Genomic DNA, 24,246 nt, shown 5'->3' on the forward strand with positions numbered 1-24,246 from the left:
TGTCTAGCTGGGTCCCGCCAATCACAGCGAACAGACTGGGGAAACTGATCCCCCTCCTAGGCTACCCTGATCCATGATCTTAGTTTAGAATTACCAGCAGGTGGCCAAGATTTATTTCCTTTGATTTATGTCCCTTTTGGAAAGAATCCTTTGTTGAAAAGAACATGGCATTTTATTGTTTCTCCTAACTGGTTTACTGGGGAAAAAATCTAACAGCCATAGTGAAGCAAGAACTCATGGATGAGGTTCCATTTTTCCTCTGAGTTGGAATGAAATGGAGAATGCCTATTTAACAAAGATATACAGGACTCCACGAGATGAAGAGATGGAAAATATTAACTTATGCAACTGAGTCTTCCCTAGGTTGTTCCCTTAATAGTAAATGGGCTTTCTTTCCATGGAAAGATTATGGGACTGGAACTCAGAAACTCCAAGTTCATTCATTCATTCAGTAGTATTTATTGAGCGCTTACTATGTGCAGAGCACTGTACTAAGCACTTGGAATGTACAATTCGGCAACAGATAGAGACAATCCCTGCCCGATGACGGGCTCACAGTCTAATCATCTAATCCCACACTGCCACTGGCCTACTTGTGTGATTTTGAGCAAATTACTTCATTCATTCATTTAATCATATTTTTTGAACACTTATTTTGTGCAGAGCACTGCACTAAGTGCTTGGAATATACTACAATTCGGCCACAGATTGACACAATCCCTCCCCCACAGTGGGCTCACAGTCCCTGTTCCTCGGTTTCCTTATCCATTCATTCATTCCTTCAATTGTATTCATGAAGTGCTTACTGTTTGCAGAGCACTGTACTAAGCACTTGGAAAATAATAATAATAATGTTGGTATTTGTTAAGCGGTTACTATGTACCGAGCACTGTTCTAAGCACTGGCGTAGATAAAGGGTAATCATGTTGCCCCACTTGGGGCTCACAGTCTTAATCCTCATTTTACAGATGAGGTAACTGAGGCATCGAAAAGTCAAGTGACTTGCCCAAAGTCACACAGCTGACAGGTGGCGGAGCCGAGATTAGAACCCACAACCTCTGACTCCTAAGCCCGTACTCTTTCCACTGAGCCACGCTACTTCTCTATGAACCATACAACAATAAACAGAGCAATATCTGCCAACCACAAGCTCACAGTCCAGAGGTGGGGAGACAGATATCAATACAAATAAATAAAATTACAGATATATATGTAAGTGCTGTGGGGCTGGAAAGGGGGGATGAGCAAAGGGAGCAAGTTAGGGTGACACAGAAGGGTGTGGGAGATGAAGAAAAGCGGGGTTTAGTCTAGAAGGCCTCTTGGAGGAGATATGCCTTCAATAAGGCTTTCAAGTGGGGGACAGTAATTATCTGTCAGATTTGAGGAGGGAGGACGTTCCAGGCCAGAGGCAGGACTTGGATCAGTGGTCAGCAGTGAGACAGGTGAAATCAGGGCACAGTGAAAAGGTAAGCACTAGAGGTGCAAAGTATGCAGATCTGGGTTGTAGAAAGAGAGAAATGAGGTGACGTAAAAGGGGACAAGATGATGGACTGCTTAAAAACTAATGGTGAGGAGTTTTTGTTTGATAAGGAGGTGGTTGGGCAACCACTGGAGATTTTTGAGGAGGGGGTGATGTGTCCTGAAAGTTTTTGTGGAAAGATCATCCAGGCAATAGCATGAAGTATTGACTGGATTGGGGAAAGACAGGAGATTGGGAGGTCAGGAAGGAGGGTGATGGAGTAACCTAGATGGGATAGGATGAGTTATTATATTAACATGGTAGCAGTTTGGATGGAGAGGAAAGGGCAGATTTTAGCAATGTTGTGAAGATGGGATTGACATTTTTTGCTTATGGATTGACTGTGTTGGTTGATTGAGAGGAGTCAAGGCTAACAGGCATTTCATTTATTCAGTCATATTTTATTGAGCACTTACTGTGTGCAAAGCACTTGGAAAGTACAATTTGGGAACAGATAGAGACAATCCCTACCTAACAATGGGCTCAGAGTCTACAAGTGGGAGACAGACAACAAAACAAAACAAGTAGACAGGCATCAATAGCGTCAAAATAGATAAACAGAATTATAGATATATATGCATCATTAATAAAATAAATAGAATAATAAATATGTACAAATATGCACAAGTGTTGTGGGGCAGGGAAGGGGGTAGAGTGGAGGTAGGGAATAGGGCTGCTGGGGAGAGGAGGAGGAGCATAGGAAAAGGGGGGCTTAGTCTGGGAAGGCCTCCTGGAGGAAGTGAATTCTCAGTAAGACTTTGAAGGGGAGGAAGAGAGCTAGTTTGGTGGATGTAAGGAGGGAGGACATTCCAGGTCAGAGGTAGGACATGGGCCAGGGGTCGACAGCAGGGCAGATGAGAACGAGGCACAATGAGGAGGTGAGCGGCAGAGGAGTGGAGTGTGCAGGCTGAGCTGTAGGAGGAGAAGGCAGGTGAGGTAGGAGGGGGCAAAGGGATGGAGAGCTCTGAAGCCAAGAGTGAAGAGTTTTTGCTTCATGCAATGGTTGATAGGCAACCACTGGAGATTTTTGATGAGGGTGGTGACATGCCCAGAGCGTTTCTGTAGAAAGATAATCTAGGCAGCAGAGTGAAGTATAGACTGAAGTGGGGAGAAATAGGAGGTTGGGAGATAAAAGAGGATGCTGATGCAATAATCCAGTTGGAATATGATGAGAGATTGTACCAACAAGGTAACGGTTTGGATGGAGAGGAAAGGGCAGATCTTGGCGATGTTGTGAAGGTGAAGGGATCGGCAGGTTTTGGTGATGGATTGGATGTGTGGACTGAATGAGAGAGTGAAGTCAAGAATGACACCAAGGTTGCGGGCTTGTGAGACGCGAAGGATGGTAGTGCCATCCACAGTGACGGCAGATGGGAAGGATGGTGGTGCTATCTACAGTGATGGGAAAGTCAAGGAGAGGACATGGTTTTGGTGGAAAGATAAGGAGCTCTGTTTTGGACCTGTTAAGTTTCAGCTGATGGGAGAATATCCAAGTAAAGATGTATTGATGGTAAAAGGATATTAGAGCCTGGAGAGAGGGAAAGAGATTAGGGGAGGAGATGTAGATTTGGGTATCACCTGCATAGAGATGGTAGTTGAAGCCTTGGGAGTGAATGAGATCTCCAAGAGAAAGAGTGTAGATGGAGAATAGAAGGGGAAACAGAACTGAACTTAAAGGGACCCCCGAAGTTAGGGGATAGGAGGCAGAGGAGGAACCCACAAAAGAGACTGAAAATGAATGGCCAGAGATAAAAAGGAGAACCTGAGTCAAGTGAAGCCATGACTGGATAATGTTTCCAGGAGAAGGGGGCGGTCCACAGTGTTGAAGGCATCTGAGAGGATGAGGAGGGTTAGGGTGGAGTAGAAGAAGATTCCTGCTCTTCCCATTGGAAGGCCCATGTGAGCCAGAAACTGCATTTTGTGTCTATCCCAGCACTTACCGCAGTGTGTGGCACATAGTAAGCACTTAACAAATACCACAATTATTACTATAATTATTTTATTTTATTAGTATCATTATGCTGTCATTTTTGTTGGCCAACAACAACATCATCATTTATCAAGCAGTAAAATACACAGTCTTTGCCCCAAGAAGCTTGCACTCTAATGGAGATTCAGCAGACCCACAGAGCCAAATATAAAATATATACAAAAGTGAGAACATAGATACAAACAATAAAAATTAAAGCAGGCTATTATATATGTGTGAAACAGTGTGACCTAGTAGATAGAGCATGGGCCTGGGATTCAGAGGACCTGGATTCTAATCCTGGCTCAGCCACATATCTGCTGTGTGATTTTGGGTAAGTCACTTCCATCCAAATGGCTACAAGCTCTCATAATATCCCGGCTAGATTACTGTGTCAGCCTTCTCTCTGACCTCCCTTCCTTCTGTCTCTCTCCACTCCAGTCTATTCTTCATTCTGCTGCCCGGATCATCTTCCTACAGAAACGCTCTGGGCATGTCACTCCCCTCCTTAAAAACTCCAGTGGTTGCCCATCAACCTCCACATGAAACAAAAACTTCTCACTCTGGGCTTCAGGGTCTCCAGCAGCTTGCCCCCTCCTACCTCTCCTCCCTTCTCTCTTTCTACTGCCCACCCCGCACGCTCCGCTCCTCTGCCACTCACCGTCTCCCGTTCAGGCCTATCCCGCCGTCGACTGCTGGCCCATATCCTATCGCTGTCCTGGAATGCCCTTCCTACTCACCTCTGCCAAACTAAGTCTCTTCCCCACTTCAAAGCCCTACTGAGAGCTCATCTCCTCCAAAAGCCCTTCCCAGACTGAGCTTCCCCTTTCCCTCTGCTCCCCCTCCACCCTCTGCTCCCTCCCCCTTCCCCCCTTCACCTCCCCTCAGCTAAGCCCCCTTTCCCTCTGCTCCTCCCCCTCTCCCTTTCCCTCCTCTCAGCACTGTGCTCATTTGTATATATTTTTATTACCCTATTTATTTTGTTAATGAGGTGTACATCCCCTTGATTGTATTTATTGTGATTATGTTGTCTTGTTTTTGTCTGTCTCCCCTCACCTAGACTGTGAGCCCGTCATTGAGCAGGGATTCTCTCTATCTGTTGCCGAATTGTATATTCCAAGCACTTAGTACAGTGCTCTGCACATAGTAAGCACTCAATAAATACCACTGAATGAATGAACTTCACTTATCTGTCCCTCAGTAACCTCATCTGTAAAGTGAGATTAACACTATGGACCCCACATGGGGCAGGGACTGTATACAACCTGATTAATTTGTACCTTCCCAGGTGTTTAGTGCCGTGTCTGGCACATGCTTAACAGTAAGCACTCAATAAATACTATTGAATGAAATACCATTTAAAAAAATCAAGTTTTAGAACTACTGTTCACAGCACTGGAAGGTTTTTCTAGGATTTCTGCTTAATTATAATTTGATGATCTGTGACTAATGTGAAAAGTATTGTGTAGGTAGTCTTATTTGATGAAAGGTGACCCTCAGTGACTGACAACTCTGATTCTCCCTAACTTGCTTTTCAGTCCTGAGAGACATCAGTCCCCTTGAGGAAGATGGAACAGGGGAACTGATTCTATTTTAAGAAGTTTATAAGAGAATGGAGGAAGACAGCTTAAATAATCATGAGTATTGCCACGTCAAATTTTGTTTTCCATAGCAGTTTCATTTTTGGAACAATTTTGTGTTTTCCAAAATGTTCAGAGTTCTGGAGAAATACCTATCCCATGTCAGAGAGTTGAAACTCTCACAGTGATTATTTATTTATCATGGTATTTGTGAAGTGCTTACTGTGTGCCCAGCACTTTTCTAAGTACAAGATTATATTATAGTCAATTTGGGGAAGAGAGAGAGCAAAGAGTTTTATTCACTGTGCATTTTAGAAAGGCAAAATTAAGGAGCAGAAGGAAGCCCTCATTATCATTGAGTGTGGAAAGGAATGAACAAAAAGAATAAATGACCTACAAAGAAACAATAAAATAACTGGTACTTGGATACCCAGGGAAATGGAGGATCTACTTTTTTGGAAGGTATTTGTGTCTCAGAGAAGCTGGAGTCCTGAAAAACTGAATTACAGTTAAGAAAAATGTGTAGGAGTTATGGATAATTCATTATTTTTCAGATTAAAAATCATTTACTAAACAGTTGAAGGTACTGGAAACTGATGATTGCATTGGTGGGGAATTCATAATTTATCCTCTCTCCTACCAGTTTCCTGTGTCAAAAATCTCCTCCTCCAGCTCTCTCTCCCTCTCTCTCTCTCTCCCTCTCCCTTGCCCTCTCTCTCACCCTCTCTCTCTCCCTCTCTCTCTCTCTCCCTCTCTCTCTCCCTCTCTCCATCCCTCCCTCCCTCCCCTGATTGAGCTCCTCCTTGGGGCAAACCTAAATCCTCACCTGCTAATTTTCACACAACTTCTGTACCTGTATGCCAGCACTGTTTTAGCTTCCTTTTGTTTCCCCTTTCTAGTCTCAGTTACCTAGAGCCTTAGTGGTCAAAAGCAAATTTGAGGGAAAAAAACCCCAACATTATTTTTCCTTCGGGTATAACAGCATAAGTTTATGCAAACTGTTGAGCGGATACGAAAGGTAGAAATGAGAAAACATGCAAAATCAGTAGTCTTTTGGATCAATCTTGCTATTAATCAATCAATCGTATTTATTCAGCTCTTACTGTGTGCAGTGCACTGTACTAAGCACCTGGGAGAGTACAATATAACAGAATTGGTAGATACGTTCCCAGGCCTATTAGAGTGGAAAAGAGATAAGTCCTTAAATACTGTCAACACCCAAACTACTTTTTTGTTAAGCATATTACATTTTTAAATGCATTACAAAAATGAATAAAGCATGACTCTCAAATCCAGTTTATATTTTTCTTTCTTTCTAAGACACTGTTTCCCATTGCACCTTTAAGGAAAAGAAAAAAACAAAGACAGCATTAAGCTTTCAAGTACACTATGTTTTTTCTTTTATTTATTGTGGTATTCATTTATAAAAATAATAATAATTATAATGGTATTTGTTAAGCACTTACTATGTGCCAAGCACTGTTCTAAACACTGGGTGAGTTACAAGGTAATCAGGTTGTCCCAAGTGGGCTCACAGCCTAAGTCCCCATTTTACAGATGAGGGAACTGGGGCACAGAGACGTGAAGTGACTTGCCCAGGGTTAGACTGCAGGTAAGTGGTGGAGCTGGGATTAGAACCCAGGACTTTCTGACTCCCAGGACCGTGCTCAATCCACTAAGCCATGCTGCTTCTCAGTTTTGTTATAAGTTTAAAAGTGACACTCACACTCTCTCATCCCTGCCAGAGTGCAATGAGAGTAGCCATATGGGTGTGGCCCTTTGTGAAGTTCACTGATGATCCTTCTCCATGTGATCCAATTACAAGCAGGACAGGCACATATCAAGTGCTTACCAACATCATGCCAAACACTGTGCTAAGAGATGGGGTTAGAGAAATGTTAACAGATTTTTTAATAGTATTTTTTAAGTGTTTACTATGTGCCAGACACTGTACTAAGCTCTGGGATAGTTGCAAGTTAATTATTCATTCAATAGTATTTATTGAGCGCTTACTATGTGCAGAGCACTGTACTAAGCGCTTGGGATGAACAAGTCGGCAACAGATAGAGACAGTCCCTGCCGTTTGACGGGCTTACAGTCTAATCGGGGGAGACGGACAGACGAGAACAATGGCACTAAACAGCGTCAAGAGGAAGAACATCTCGTAAAAACAATGGCAACTAAATAGAATCAAGGCGATGTACAATTCATTAACAAAATAAATAGGGTAATGAAAATATATACAGTTGAGCGGACGAGTACAGTGCTGTGGGGATGGGAAGGGAGAGGTGGAGGAGCAGAGGGAAAAGGGGAAAATGAGGCTTTAGCTGCAGAGAGGTAAAGGGGGGATGGCAGAGGGAGTAGAGGGGGAAGAGGAGCTCAGTCTGGGAACGCCTCTTGGAGGAGGTGATTTTTAAGTAAGGTTTTGAAGAGGGAAAGAGAATCAGTTTGGCGGAGGTGAGGAGGGAGGGCGTTCCAGGACCGTGGGAGGACGTGACCCAGGGGTCGACGGCGGGATAGGCGAGACCGAGGGACGGCGAGGAGGTGGGCGGCAGAGGAGCGGAGCATGCGGGGTGGGCGGTAGAAAGAGAGAAGGGAGGAGAGGTAGGAAGGGGCAAGGTGATGGAGAGCCTTGAAGCCTAGAGTGAGGAGTTTTTGTTTGGAGCGGAGGTCGATAGGCAACCACTGGAGTTGTTTAAGAAGGGGAGTGACATGCCCAGATCGTTTCTGCAGGAAGATGAGCCGGGCAGCGGAGTGAAGAATAGACCGGAGCGGGGCAAGAGAGGAGGAAGGGAGGTCAGAAAGAAATTAGGTTGGACACAGTCCCAGTCCCACATGGGGCTCACAATTTTAATCCCCATTTTACAGATGAGGGAACTGAGGATGAGAGAATTAAGTGACTTGCCCAAGGCCACATGGTAGACAAGTAGCGGAAGTGATATTTAAACCCAGGTCCTTCTGACTCCCAAGCCTGTCCTCTATCCACTAGGCCACAATGTTTCTCTTAAGATTTGACATAGTCCCATCCTACCCAGAGAGAAAATATGCTTTCACTACGGTTTTTGGCTAGAGGTGATGATAGAGTTATGGCATGTTCTTCAGGTATCTCAGAGCTTTTTGAATTCAGCACAGTAATGTCAGAAGAAATCCGTGTTTAGACTGTGAGCCAGTCATTGGGCAGGGATTGTCTCTGTTGCCGAATTGTACATTCCAAGAGCTTAGTACAGTGGTCTGCACATAGTAAGCGCTCAATAAATACTATTGAATGAATGAAGAAACGGTCTTGCACGTGCGTTTAATGCCAGACATGGGGTAAAATCTGCAGTGGAATCTACAGAACATCAGGCTCTGCAAGAACGCAACCTCCATGCTATAAAAGGAAAACAGAGGAGAGTGGTTTAGTAGAAAGCATAAGGCTGGCAGTCAAGGGACCTGATTTATAATCCCAGCTCTGTGATGTGCTTCCTGAGCGATCTTGGGCAAGCCCTCTAGACTGCAACCTCGCTGTGGGCAGGGAATGTGTCTGTTGATTGTTGTATTGTACTCTTCCAAGTGCTTAGTACAATGCTCTGCACATAGTGAGTGCTTAATAAATACGATTGAATAAATGAAGGAATACAGTGTTCTGTTCCTAGGAAGCTCTCAATTAATATGATTGATTGATCGATTGTAAGCCCTCAATAAATACCATTGATCGATTTGACTGATGGATTCTAAAAGTTATGAGACAGGGTGCATCCCTTCCTGTTCCCATTCCACTGCCGGAAGAGATGAAAGCAGATGGCTATGGTTTCAGGTGTGTGACCGAACTGTAGTCGCAGGATGTAGAAAGGAAAGCTCTGCCCTGCATGTAGAGAAACAGCAGTAAATGAGAATGCCAAACTTCACGTGGATAGGATTATACTAATCTAAGTGACAGGAGTTTTGTCAGGGGTTATTCTACAGAGGTGGCGTTTTGGTATATTCAGGTGAGAAAAATGGGTTGTCTGAAATTTTTGCCTTTGTTCTAAAGCCATTTTCCAACTGGGTTTACTAGTTTACTCATGCTGAGCTCTCATCCTCCTCAGTCATCCATCATTCTGAGTGCTATTTCTGCATTGAAACAAAATACAGACCCATACAAGCTTCCAATTCAGTTTTGAGGCAGGGCACAGCCTTATGATCTCCCTCAACCTCAGGTCACTAGCATTTAAACACTATTTAACTAGCTGTCCTGACTCATCTCATTAATCAAGCTCCTACGGGGTGGATTCTATCAGTGTACACAATTGCAACTGATAACTGCAACATTATGCATATACAGTGTTTGTCTCTAGCACATAATTGCATTAGCCACTCAAATCTGGTGTCATTTACATGTGGCTGTGAAATTTTTGCTTAAATTGTTCTTGTTCCTATCCTTGTTTTCAATTTCCCCATTTCAATTGACCATTCATTAACTGTATGGGGATTCATTATCATATATTCTCCAACCCAGAGGTGGATTTGCTGCCTTTATTCACCCCTCCCTCAGCCTTATAGCTCTTTTTATATATGTTATTTATTTATTTATTTATTTATTTATTTATTTATTTATTTATTTATTTATTTATTTATATTAATGGTTGTCTCCCCCTTTAGTCTTTAAGCTCACTGTCGGCAGGGAACATGTCTACCTACTCTGTTATATTGTATTCTCCCATGCACTTAGTACAGTGGTCTGCACACAGTAAGTATTCAATAAATATTCATTTATTCAATAGTATTTATTAAGTGCTTACTATGTGCAGAGCACTGTACTAAGCGCTTGGAATGTACAAATCGGCATCAGATAGAGAAAGTCACTGCCCACTGATGGGCTTACAGCCTAATCGGGGGAGACAGACAAAAACAGTAGGAATAAATAGAATCAAGGGGATGTACATCTCATTAAAAAATATATAAGGTAATAAAAAATATATACAAATGAGGGGACGGGCACAGTGCTGAGGGGAGGGGAAGGGAGAGAGGGAGGAGCAGAAGGAAAGGGGGGGAAAAGGGGGCTTAGCTGAGGGGAGGGGAAGGGAGAGGGGCAGCAGAGGGAGCAGAGGGAAAAGGGGAAGCTCAGTCTGGGAAGGTCTCTTGGAGGAGGTGAGCTCTAAGTAGGCCATTGAAGAGGGTAAGAGAATTAGTTTAGTGGAGGTGAGGGGGGAGGGCATTCCAGGACAGCAGGAGGACATGGCCCAGGGGTTGATGGCAGGATAGGCGAGAACGGGAACGGTGAGGAGGTGGGCGGCAGAGGAGCAGAGTGTGCGAGGTGGGCAGTAGCAAGAGAGAAGGGAGGAGAGGTAGGAGGGGGCAAGGTGATGGAAAGCCTTGTAGCCTAGAGACAGTAAATATGATTGATTGAAGTAGCTTACCATCTAAATGGGGTAGCAGACATTAATGCAAATAAAAAGGCTTTGGATATGTCCATGAGTGCTGTGGTCTAAGGCTGGGGTGAATATCAAGTGCTTAAAGGACACAGATACAAGTGCACAGGGGACACAGAAGAAAGACCGAACAAGAAAAAAGGGTTTAATCCCTCCTGCATCATCCATGTACTTGAATCTGTGACCTTTTAACATTTGATATTGACTCTGCCCATAACCCCACAGTATTTATGTACACCTCTCTGATGAATCAATGCCTTACTTGGACAGGAGAGTTTACGTATGCCAAAGAAGCTTAGAGCTATGCCATTGAGAGATACTCTTGCTAGGGTTACCCATAATGGAAAGGTCTAAGTGAAAGCATCAAAGTTAATTCACCTGTGCTGGGCAGGAGCAGCATGGAAAAGAGTCAAAGGCAGTTGATCAAATGATCAAAATGTTGATCAAAGACAATGGTAGACTCAGGTTTTCAGCACAGAAGGAGGCAATGGAAAATCACTTCCATATTTTTACCAAGAAAACTCTATGGATACACATACCAGAATGACTGCAGGGATATTGCTGGAATATGAACCCCTCAGGTCAGAAGACACTCAACAAGCTACTGGGGAAGAGTGGACGATGTCTTAGAGTATTGCAGGTTTTTATGATGTGTTTGGAATAAAGCCTTTAGGACCTCCTGTCACTGATGTTGCCATACTAGAAATGAGTGTCTGAAGCTGTAAAGATACCTTTATTATTGCAACATGAACTGTGCAAAGTATGAACCAGGAAAAGTTGGAAATAGTCAAGAATGAAATGTACCGATTGAAGATTGACATCCTAGGAATAAGTGAACTGGAATGGACTGGTATTGGGCATTTCCAATCGAATGAGCACATCATCTACTACTCTGCCCATGCTGAAAAAACACGAAATGGCATAGCCATAATTGTGACAAAGAAAATCGCTAATACAGTTATCGGATATCATGCTGTCAATGACTGATTGATATCTGTTAGATTCAGAGGAAAACCATTCAGTATGACAATAGTACAGGTGTACACCCTAACAACAGATGCAGAGCAAGAAGAAGTGGATAGGTTTTATGATGAAGTGCAGTGAGAGACTGATAAAAGCTGCAAGCAAGATGTTTTGATTATCACTGGGGATTGGAATGCAAAAGTTGGTAATGGAATGGAAATGAAGGTTGTTGGGAAATATGGCCTTGGAAATTGGAATCTAGCCGGGGACCGACATTGATTCTGTGACTCAAATATCTTTTTTTATTGCCAACACCTTCTTTATCCAACTTAAACGATGACTGTAGACACAGGCTTCACCAACTGGACTATATAGAAATCAAATAGACTATATTATTTGTAGAAAGAGATGGAGGAGTTCTATTTTGGCATAAAAACATGGCATGGAAATGATTGGGGAACAGATCTTGAGCTGTTAATGTGTAAACTCAGGCTAAAACTTAGAAAGATCAATCATGCCTTGCAGCTGCCCAAATATGACCTGATTAATATTCCCCCTGTATTTAAGGATTGTGTAAAAAATAGATTTGAAGTGCTTAATCTCACAGACAAGGAACGAGAGGAAATGTGGATGGAGATTAAAAATGAGGAAGAAAGTAACACAGTGTATTGCAAAAGGTCAGGAAGAAGAAAAGGCCGAAATGTATGTCAAACATAACTCTTGAAGTAGCCAAAGAAAGAAAGGAAGCAAAAATCAGAGGACAAAAGAACCTGTTTAAAGAACTGAGCCGAGAATTCCAGCTTTCTGCCAGGAAGGACAAACAGGAATATTTAAACAGCATCTGTAAAGAGGTGGAAGTCAATAACATATGTGGCTGGACAAGATCACTCTTTCACATGATTAAGGAAATTAAGGGAACATTTCTTCCTCAGATTGTCTTTGTCTAAAGCAAAGATGGACAGACAATAAATGATGCCAGTGGAAACAAACAGAGATGGAAAGAATACACACAGGAACTATACCAGAAAGGGCAAAATACAAGAAGTATTTGAAGAAGCTCCATTTGAATTAGAGCCACTCATCATAAAAGTGAAGTTAAATCAGCTTTAAACTGTCTTTACACTGTTTTGCCCAAAATTAGGCACCTGGCTTTGATAGGCTTCCTATTGAGGTGTTTCCAGCAGCTGGAGAGGAATTGGTTAAAGTTCTTACCAAATTATGTCAGCAGGTATGGTTAACCACTCAATGGCCATCCGATTGGAGGAGATCAGTTTATGTTCCAATACTGATGAAAGGAGATACAACAAAATGCGACAATTATCACAATGTTTCCTTGATCTCATATGCCAGCAAAGTACTGATAAAAGTTATAAAGCATTGAATGGAGACCTACATGGAATGCAAATTGCCCTGTATACAAGCAGGATTCTGGAAAGGCCAAAGGACGCGTGATATTATTGCTGATGTCTGTTGGATAATTGAAAGGACAAGAGAATCTCAAAAGGAAGTTAGCATGTGCTTTAGTGATTATAGTAAGGCCTTTGCGTGGATCACGAGAAACTCTGGAGCACATTAAGGAAAATGGGCATGTTGGACCATTTAATTGCATTAATACGGAACCTATATGGCAATCAGGAGGCTTCAATAAGAACAGAATATGGAGAAACAGATTGGTTTCCCATCAGTAAGGATGCAAGACAAGAATGCATATTATTACCTTATCTGTTCATCCTTTACACCAAATTCCTAATGAAAGAAGCCAGATTGGATGAAGATGAATGGAAAGTAAAGATTGGAGAAAGGAATATAAGCAACCTTGTTTATGCTGATGATACAAACCTACTAGCAGAAAGTGAAGAAGATCTAAAGAGCTTATTATAAAAAGTTAGGGAACAGAGTAAAAAGATAGGCCTACATTTGAATGTCAAGAAAACAAAGATCAGGACAACTGGAAGTAGTGGATGGAGAGAAGATTGAAATAGTTGGCAATTTTTCCCTCCTGGGATCGATAATAATAAAGGAACTAGTAAAAAATATGCTGAAGATTAATGTTAGGAAGACTTGCTATGAAGAGCCTGGAAAAAGTCATGAAATGTGCTGATGTAACAATTGCCACAAAAATACAAATAACATCTAAACTCTAAGCTCCTTGTGGGCAGGAAATGTGTCTATCAATTCTATTGTATTGTACTTTCCCAAGTAGTCAGTACTGTGCTCTGCACACAGTAACCCTCAAAAAACACCGTTGACTGATTGCTTGATGGATTGATTGACCTGCTCTAAAAATTAGATGTGACATCCTTTTAAGATCTGATCTGGGTGGTTCACCCACAGGAGGTTGAGCCCTGTAGTTGTTTCAGAGATTTTCACTTTCATCTTGATTCTATATTAAAACAACTCTGTCAGTCTCCAAGGGACACAAGGGACACGCTTTTCTACCTCTTTGCCTATCCTTGCCTCATCGAACGGTGTGCTGCCTAGGTAACAGAATTCAGTGAAAGCATTCAATTATATTCAACTCCAGTGTGATCTGAAGTAAAGTTGTGATTCTAGCAATACATAATTAATCATATTTGCAAAGGAGAAACTTTTTAAAAGCAATTTTTTTGGTAGAAAATTCTTTTTAGATTCCTAAAGCACTACTATAATTATAAGATTATAATTCATAGTCTTTTGCCACCGGTGCCACATCAAATTGCTTCTGGAAATTATGGTGTTAGTTGATATAACAGAGAAATGGGCGTGGGGAAGTCGGGTGGGTGCTGTATGTTTGAAGGTGATGCTAAAATGACTCAAACAGAGGTAAAGATTAAATCATGACTGAAATTCCATTCGCTTTTTTCTAGCAAAATTTGTTCCTTGCTGCCCTGAGACATCTGCTTCTTGTAGAGCCTGTCTCTGTTTTCTAACCTTCTTCAATGTCCTGAGCTTCAGGATACTCCTACTCCAGGCAAACAGTCTCCTGATTGCTTTCCATGAGTCTGGTTTATTGGTCAACAGACCAAGGTCTACGACATTGCCCGATACTGTGCCACACCATCCTTCAAATGTTTGTTCTGTTTTGTGTTTGCCCCCTTCCAGTTCAGTCTGTTCCATCTGCTTCAGAATCCTGCTAATTTCCCTGTCAATTTCCCTAACCTATCCCAGTCAGAGAAGCTGATTTACCATGAGCATTGCCTCAAATCTGGTAGTGGCATCCCAGGACTTCACTCTTGATAATCTCATCCTGCCATTTGATGCTGACGATGGTTTGTAGATGGGGCAGGTGACACTCCTCTAGGAGATGGATGTATCTTCTAGAGTTGGCCCAGGTCTCACCACTATATATATCTTTCTCTATATACTTATATAATAATGATAATAATGGTATTTGTTAAGCGCTAACTATGTACCAAACACTGTTAATAATTTTGGGAGTTGTTAAGCGCTTACTATCTGCAGAGCACTGTTCTAAGCACTGGGGTGGTTACAGGGTAATCGGGTTGTCCCACATGAGGCTCACAATCTTCATCCCCATTTTACAGATGAGGTCACTGAGGCCCAGAGAAGTGAAGTGACTTGCCCACAGTCACACAGCTGCCAAGTGGCAGAGCCAAGATTCGAACCCATGACCTCTGACTCCCAAGCCCGGATTCTTTCCACTGAGCCACGCTGCTTATCTAAGTGCTGTTCTAAGTGCTGGGGTAGATATAAGTTAAGCAGGTTGGACAAAGTCCCTGTCCCACTTGGGGCTCACACTCTTAATCCCCATTTTACAAATGAGGGAACAAAGATCCAGAGAAGTGAAGTGACTTGCCCAAGGTCACACAACAGACAAGTAGGGGAGGTGGGATTAGAACCCGGGCCCATGCCCTATCCACTAATCCGTGCTGCTCTGTGCCATGCTATTTGTACATTAAATACAACCTGCTATGGAATTGATGTTCCAAACTTCCCAAAACTCAGCCAGTCTTCCAAAAACCTTATTTTATAACTGTATTTATCATTTCTTTTATATTCCTGCATTATTGTGTTCTGTTCTGCCTGGGTAATAGAATACAGTGACAGTACATCAAGTTCTGTGTTGCTGATTATTATTTTTGCTGTGTTGCTTGTAGGGATAGGCTGGTATAGGGTTTGGAGTTTCTATAGGATTACTATCAACTCCTAGCACTGTGGTGACTGCAAAGTGCTTGATAATCTGACGGGCTGCTTCTCAGGCCCTTGCTCTCACCTTGACCCATTACAACGGTAACTCATCCACTTTGGATGGATTCAGGGCAGTCTTAGGAGCCCAAGCAGTCAGAGGGTAGTGCAGATCTCAATGCTACTGCCCAAATAGCTGTGGCCAATTGGATGGACGCTCAGGCCAAATAGAAGGTATAGCGGAAATTGCAATCACTCTGAGTTGGTCATGCTCTCCTTGTGAAACTGGAGCTAGTACAAACCTACCCATCAGTAGTTTTGGTTGAATAGCTGCTATCTGTGGGGCATTATGTTAAGCACTTGGGAGTGCAGAAGAGTTAGTAGGAACTATATCTGCTCTCAATCTACAGTGGGAGACAGAGACTAAAATAATTTATAGATAGAAGGAAGATGCTGCAGAACAAATCAAATATTGCAAGTTCTTAAAATTGTTTCACCTGATGATGCCTTTGTCCCATGTACAAAGAGGAACAGCAAAGCACATTGGTTAGTGCACGGACCTGGGAGTCAGAAGGTCATGGGTTTTAATTCCCACTCCACACTTGTCTGCTGTGTGACCTTGGGCAAGTCACTTCACTTCTCTGGGCCTCATTTCCCTCATCTGCCAAATGGGAATCGAGACTGTGAGCCCCACATGGGACAAAGGACTGTGTCCAACCCAATTTGCTTTAATCCACTCCAGCACTTAGTACATTTCCTGGCATATAGTAAGCACTCAACAAATACCACAGTTATTATTATTATTATTGTTATATACAGAGAAGAGGTCTTGCAACTCCGTTATATTGTACTCTCCCAAGTGCTTTGCACAGTACTCTTCACAAGGTAAATACTCAATGAATATGATTGATTGATTGATCAATGTAGGCATAAGCAGTGTTGTGCAATACCAACTTCGGTGAACCTTCACATGATATCTAGATCGTAAGCTCCAAAAAGGCAGAAACCTAACTAGTGACTCTACTGCACTCTGCCAAGTGGTTAAGACAGTGCTCTGTATGCAGTAGGCAGTCAGTAAATATTACTGATAGATTAAGTGTTTCTACCTTTCTCCTTCATTACATTTTCGTGTCAGAATGCAATGTAGCAGACACATTCCCTGCCTACAAAGAGCATACAGTCTAGACGGGCAGATAGACATTGATATAAATAAATAAATTATGGTTACATATATAAATGCTGTGGGGCTTGGAGGGGAGATGAATAAAGGAAGTGAGACAGGATGACACAAAAAGAGTGGAAGGAAAGGAAAAGGGGGCTTAGTCAGGGAAGGCCTCTTAGAGGAGATGTGCCTTCATTAAGTCTTTGAAGCAGGGGAGAGTAATCATTTTTTGGATATGAAGAGGGAGGGCATTCTAGGCCAGAGGCAGGACATGGGCGAGAGATCGGTGGTGAGAAGGATGAGATTGCAGTACAGTGAGTAGGTTGGCATTAGGGGACAGAAGTGTGTGGGCTGGGTTGTAGTAGAATAGCAAGGTGAGGTAGAAAGGGGCAAGGTGATTGAGTGGTTTAAGCCAATGGTAAGGGGTTTGAGTTTGGTAAGGAGTTATGGGAGAGTTTTGCCACTTTAATTCCCTTTGCCTAGAGAGTGAGTAGACTTCAGAGGCAGGAGGGGTGGGTGGCAGGGTCAGGTAGAATATTCCAGGGTAAGCAATTTTGGAAACCATTTTCTAAGCCAAAGAAATTGTGTTTTAAGCAACTAGTTCCTGGGTAGCTTTGCTCAGCAAAGGCTGATCTTCCAAGATAAGTGGTATGCAAAGATAATAAAAAGTACTATATCATGTATCTTCCAGAAAGAATTATTCTTGATCATAATTCTTTGTTATTCTTTATCTTCATTGGCAAACATCTTCCAAATAAGATATTATTAGTTTCTTCCAACAGTCTAAGGATGTCTTTTTGCTGTCGACAATCACTCTTCTCACCTTCAAAGCCTTATTAAAAGGCTTATTATCTCCTCCAAGAGACTTTTCCTGATGAAGTCCTCATTTCTTCTTCACCCATTCCCTTTTGCATTACTCTTACACTTGGATTTGGACCCTGTATTCACCCCACCCTCAGTCCCACAGGACATATGTACATATCCTTCTTGCCAAATCCAATGACTCCTACTCTATCCTAATCCTCCTTGACCTCTCAGCTGCCTTTGACACTGTTGACCATCCCCTTCTCCTCCACACCTTATCTCACCTTGGCTTCACAGACTCCATCCTCTTCTGGTTCTCCTCTTGTCTCTCTGACTGTACATTCTCAGTCTCCTTCACCGGCTCCTCCTCCCCCTCCCATCATCTAACTGTTGGGATTCCTCAAGGGTCATTTCTTGGCTGTCTTCTGTTCTCCATCTACACTCACTCCCTCGGTGAACTCATTTGCTCTCACGGCTTCAACTATCATCTCTATGCAGATGACACACAGATCTACATCTCCGCCCTGTCCTCTCCCCCTCCCTTCAGGCTCGTATCTCCTCCTGCCTCCAAGACGTCTCTACCTGGATGTCTGCCCACCACCTAAAACTCAACATGTCCAAAACTGAGTTCCTCATCTTCCCTCCCAAGCCCTGTCCTCTTCCTGACTTCCCTATCACTGTGGATGGTACAACCATCCTTCCCATCTCTCAAGCCCGCAACCTTGGTGTCATCTTTGACTCGGCTCTCTCGTTCACCCCACACATCCAATCCATCACCAAAACCTGCCGGTCTCACCTTTATAATATCGCCAAGATCTGCCCTTTCCTCTCCACCCAAACGGCTATCTTACTGGTACAGGTTCTCGTAATATCCCAGCTGGATTATTGTGTCAGCCTTCTCTCTGATCTCCCTTCCTCCAGTCTCTCCCCACTCCAGTCTATTCTTCATTCCGTTTCCCGGCTCATCTTCCTGCAGAAACACTCTGGGCATCTCACTCCCCTTCTTAAAAACCTCCAGTAGTTGCCTATCAACCTCCACACGAAACAAAAACCTCTCTAGGCTTCAAGGCTCTCCATCACCTTGCCCCCTCCTACCTCTCCTCCCTTTTCTCTATGCTCCACCCCGCACGCTCCGCTCCTCTGCCGCCCACCTCCTCTCCGTCCCCGGTTCTCGCCTATCCCGCCGTCGACCCCTGGGCCACGTCCTCCCGCTGTCCTGGAATGCCCTCCCTCCTCACCTCTGCCAAACTAATTCTCTTCTCCTCTTCAAAGCCCCACTTAGAGCTCACCTCCTCCAAGAGGCCTTCCCAGACTGAGCTTCCCCTTTTCCCTCTGCTCTTCCCCCTCTCCCTACCCCTCCCCTCAGCACTGTGCTCTTCCACTCATTTGTATATATTTTTATTACCCTATTTATTTTGTTAATGAGATGTCCATCCCCTTGATTCTATTTATTGCTATTGTTTTAATGAGATGCACATCCCCTCGATTCTGTTTATTGCTATTTTTGTCTGTCTGTCTCCCTCAATTAAACTGTAAGCCCATCAGTGGGCAGGGACTGTCTCTATCTGTTGCCAATTTGTACATTCCAAGCACTTAGTACAGTGCTCTACACATAGTAAGAGCTCAATAAATGCTATTGAATGAATATCTGCAATTTATTTATTTATTAATGTCTTTCTTCTCCTCTAAACTATAAGTTCCTTGTGGACAGGGGTTTTGTCTACCAATTCAGTTATATTGTACTTTTCCAAGCACTTAGCACAGTGCTCTATACACAAGTGCTCAACACACATCATTGATTGATTGAGTTGTAAATGTTCATGAAGCTGGTAGAAGTTTCCATACATTGCAGAAGAATTTTGTCTATTATTTTCCTGTTTGATATAGGAACTCAGTTGAAATGTTTGCCAACTAAGTGTGTTCAGTTAGTGTGGTCCAGATGTTTTCAAAGCTCCAGTGGCATCAGCAATTGATTGTGTCTGAAGCAAATTTCTACATTCCTGTAATACTTTGTTGACTAAGGAAGACCCAAATTTGCCTTAATAAATAATAATAATGTTGGTATTTGTTAAGTGCTTACTATGTGCAGAGCACTGTTCTAAGTGCTGGGGGAGATACAGGGTGCTCAGCTTGTCCCACGTGGGGCTCACAGTTTTAATCCCCATTTTACAGATGAGATAACTGAGGCACAGAGAAGTTAAGTGACTCACCCAAAGTCACCCAGCTGACAAGTGGCAGAGTTGGGATTCGAACCCATGACCTCTGACTCCCAAGCCCAGGCTTTTTCCACTGAGCCACGCTGCTTCTCTTAATTATGTGCAAGACTCTTCTCCCTCTCCTGCAATTTACCAGTTCATAGCTCTCCATGGCTTCAAAGTGTTTCTGAAGTCCAGGAGCAGTTCTTGATTCACTTTTCCTCATTCAAGATTTTTCTTTATTATTCTTCTCATTATTTTTTATTATGATCATTATATTGTTAAATATTTACTATGCATCAAGCAGAGTACTAAGCCTTGGGGGAGATACAAGTTAATTAGGTCAGACATAGTCCCGGTCCCACTTGGGGTTTACAGTCTAAATAGGAGGGAGAACAGACATTGAATCCCTATTTAACAGGCGAGGAAACTGAGGTACAGAGAAGTGAAGTGTCCAACCAAAATGTATGATTTTTCTGCTAAACAGCCCTTGACCAATACAGGATCAAGATCAGGGGAGTTCAGTTTTAAAGATTTCTCCATACACTGGCACTGGAAATCAAACAATGTCTCCCTAGCCTTACTTACCTAATTTAAATGGAGTGTAAGGATGCAAGTAGCTTCTCTTCATCCCAGCTTCTGTCTTTGCCTCCAAGAGCCAGATCTAATGATTATGGATATAAGTAGCATCATCTGTCTCTAGTCTGAAAATTCCCTATGGGCAGGGATTGCTTACACCTTCTCTTGAACTCTCTCAAGTATTTAGTACAGTTTTCAGTATACAGTAAAAGTTAAATAAATTCCATCAACTGAATCATGCAAATACTGATTTATGTACTTAATTGCCTTTTCATTTTCTGGCTATTTAGAGTTTCATCCCTATTTCTTCCTCCTCCTCCCGTTATTTGAAATGATTTTGACTATGAGTCTCCTGGTTAGTTTGTAAATTGCTTGAAGGCAGAGACAATGTCATTTACACTGTAGACATACGGTCTTCATTTGAGTTCAATTCAATTCAATCACATTTACTAAGAGCTTACTGTGTGCTGAATACTATACTAAGCATTTGGAAAAGTACAATGCAACAATAAAGAGTGACGATACCTGCCCATAGTGAACTTACAGTCTGTTGGGGAGGTGGGGTCCAAGGAAAAAGGCATCCAGACAATTAAACAGACATCAATATAAATAAATAAAATTACAGATATATGCATAAGGGTTGTGGGTCTGGGAGAGGCGGAAAGAGCAAAGGGAGCAAATTAGGGTGATGCAGAAGGGAACGGGAGATGAGAAAAAGTGGGACTTAGTCTGGCAAGGCTTCTTGGAGGAAATATGCCTTCAGTAAGGCTTTGAAGTGTGGGAGAGTAATGGTCTGGCAGATCTGAGGAGGTAGGCCAGAGGTAGGATGTGGGTCAGGGGTTGGCAGCAAGACAGGCAAGATTGAGGCACAGTGAGAAGGTTAGGACCAGAGAAGCAAAGTGTATGAAGTGGGTTGTAGAAGGAGCAAAGTGAGGTGAGGTTGGAGGGGCCAAGGTGATGGAGTGCTTTAAAGTCAATGGTGAGGAATTTTTGTTTGATACATAAGTGGATAGGTAACCACTGGAGATTTTTGAGGAGGGAAGTGACATGTCTTTAACGTTTCTGTAGAAAGTTGTTCCAGGCAGCAGAGTGACGTATGGACTGGTGTGGAGAGAGACAGGAGGTTGGGAGGTCAACAAGGAGCCTGATGCAGTAATTTAGGTGGGATAGGATGAGTGATTGTATTAATATGGAGGCGGTTTGGATGGAGAGGAAAGGGTGGATTTTACGATGTTGTGAAGGTGGCACCTATAGGAATTGGTGATGGATTGAATATGTGGGTTGAATGAGAGAGAGGAGTCAAGGATAACACCAAGGTTATGGGCTTGTGAGACAGGGAGGATGGTGGTGCCATCTACAGTGATTGGAAATTCTGGGTGAGGACATGGTTTGGGTGGGAAGATAAAGACCTTAGTTTCGGACATGTTGTTTGAGTTGATGGGAGGACATCCAGGTAGAGATGTCTTGAAGGCAGGAGGAGATGCAAGCCTGGAGAAAGGGAGAGCGATCAGGAGAGAAGATGTAGATTTGAGTTTCATTTGCATAGATATGGTAGCTGAAACTGTGGGAGTGAATGAAATCTCCAAGAGAATGAGGGTAGATGGAGAAGAGAAGGGGAATGAGAACTGAACCTTGAGGGACCACCACATCTCATTGTGCTCAGCATATGTGTCTGTTTATTGTTCTATTGTACTCTCCCAGGTGCTTATTACAGTGCTCTGCACACAGTAAGCCCTCAGTGAATATGATTGGATAAATTAATTTTAACTGCACTCTGCCCAGAATTTAGCACAGCGAGTGGCACATAGTAGATGCTTAATATATGCTGTTTATGTTGATGATAGGTCGGTGATAGTTTGAGTTGAGCCATCCTCATCCTCCCCACCTAGTCTCCCTGGGACCAGGAGATGACACTGGGGGAATAGCTGATTTGACTTACAGATTCATTGTCTGGCCAATTGATCAATTCATCAAGGATATTTACTGAGTTCTTTCCATGTATAGGACACTGTACTAGGTGTGTGAGAGAGTAGAATAGAAATTCCCTGCCCTAAAGGAGCTATCAGTCTAGAGAGCAAGACAGATATGAAAATAAATTGCATATATATACAAACGTGCTGTGAGACTGAGTGTGAGGTGAATATCAAATGTTTAAAAAGTACTCATCTAAGACCAGAGGTGACACAGACGAGAGAGGGAATAGGGGAAATGAGGGCCAAATCAGGGAAGAGCTCTTGGAGGAGATGTGCTTTTTAGTAAGGCTTTGAAGGAGGGAAGAATGGTGGTGATGAGGCCTCTGTGTATATCTGTGTGCCCTTTGCAGCCCTCTGTGTACTCACTCACCCTTTGTGACATAGCTAAATATAGCAGTCACAAGCTAATTGTTGAGGCCTTCTGTCCCTGTGTATTTTTTTAATCATTTTTTAACTGAGTAACAAACTATGAACATCAGTTATTAGGTAGGTCTGTGAAGTTGGACAGTGGAAGTTTTGAAGGATAATGGGGAGTGGGGAAAGAGTAATACCAAGTTTCCTTCCTCTAGCTTTAACAATGACATTCCAGCTCCGTGGAATGAGAAGCTGAGAAGCAGCGTGGCTCAGTGGAAAGAGCACGGGCTTTGGAGTCAGGGCTCATGAGTTCGAATCCCAGCTCTGCCACTTGTCGGCTGTGTGACTGTGGGCAAGTCACTTAACTTCTCTGTGCCTCAGTTCCCTCATCTGTAAAATGGGGATTAAGACTGTGAGCCCCACGTGGGACAACCTGATTCCCCTATGTCTACCCCAGCGCTTAGAAAGTGCTCGGCACATAGTAAGCGCTTAACAAATACCAACATTATTATTATTATTATTAGCTCCACCCTCCTCTCCCACTCCTGCCTCCAGAAACACCAGTGATTTCAGGAATGGAAGTGAAAAGGGGGATATTCCCCACCAAGCCAAAGCCTGTGCCAGATTAGTGGTCAACCAACATATCCATAAAGAGAACAGCTTTTTAATGCTGTCACATTTCTGCAAATGTCTTTATTCTCCACAAGTCCTCTTGCCCTGTCCCCATTTGGTGAGCAGAACAGTTGGCCAGGGTTAAGTTGAGAATTAGTGTGGGCTAGTGGAAAGAGCACCGACTTGGGAGACAGAAGAGCCTGAGTTCTAATCTCAGCTCCCCCACTTGTCAGCTGTGTGAACTTGGGCACCTCTCTGTGCCTCAGTTATCTGTAAAGTGGGGATTAAGACTGTGAGCCCCATATGGAATAGGGACTGTGTCCAACCTGATTTACTTGTGTCCACCCCAAAACCTAGTACGGTGCCTGGCACAAAGTTAAGTGCTTAACAAATACTGCAATTATTATTATCATTATTATTATTATTGGTTCAATGGCTCCATGGTCTTTCCCAGGAGCAGGATAATGCTCTTTATACAGTGGCTGGGTGTGGCCTTTGCCTATGTGGAAAACATTCACTTCTAAGTTAACACCTGTATTCCCCTGTAGATTGTAAGCTCCCTGTGGGCAGGGCTCACTTAGTATAGTGCTCTGCACACAGTAAGCACTATAATAACATTGAATGATTGATTTGGGACTGGCCAGTCTACGTAGCCCAGACTGTAAACTCACTGTGGGTAGGGAATGTGTCCGTTTATTGTTTTGTTTTACTCTCCCAAGCACTTAGTGCAGTGTTCTGCACACATTAATCACTCAATAAATTTGATTGAATGAATAAATATTATCTGAATAATCCAGGATTGAAGTGCCAAGAGAAAACTCAAGTGTTATGAACTGAGGAAACTAAACATGCAATCTTCACCCAGCTCAGCCTCTGCCATGGGACATAGAGGGTTGAGTGTGTGAGTTGAGTGTGGGGTTGGTCCTTTTGGCTTGATCCCTCGCTCCTATCCTTCATACTTTCCTCAACTGTATTTATTGAGTGCTTACTGTGTGCAAAGCACTGTACTAAGCACTTGGGA

At 43.0% G+C, this 24,246-nt stretch overlaps 1 protein-coding gene across 5 annotated transcripts in view; it reads left to right on the plus strand.

Moving 5' to 3' along the window:
• The window catches only part of NETO1 (neuropilin and tolloid like 1), a 148,155-nt gene that overhangs the window by 108,900 nt on the left and 15,009 nt on the right, over window positions 1-24,246 (plus strand). The gene's annotated exons all lie outside the window — the stretch shown is intronic.

Source organism: Ornithorhynchus anatinus, chromosome 5, assembly GCF_004115215.2.
Source record: "Ornithorhynchus anatinus isolate Pmale09 chromosome 5, mOrnAna1.pri.v4, whole genome shotgun sequence".
Classification (NCBI taxonomy): Eukaryota; Metazoa; Chordata; class Mammalia; order Monotremata; family Ornithorhynchidae; genus Ornithorhynchus; species Ornithorhynchus anatinus.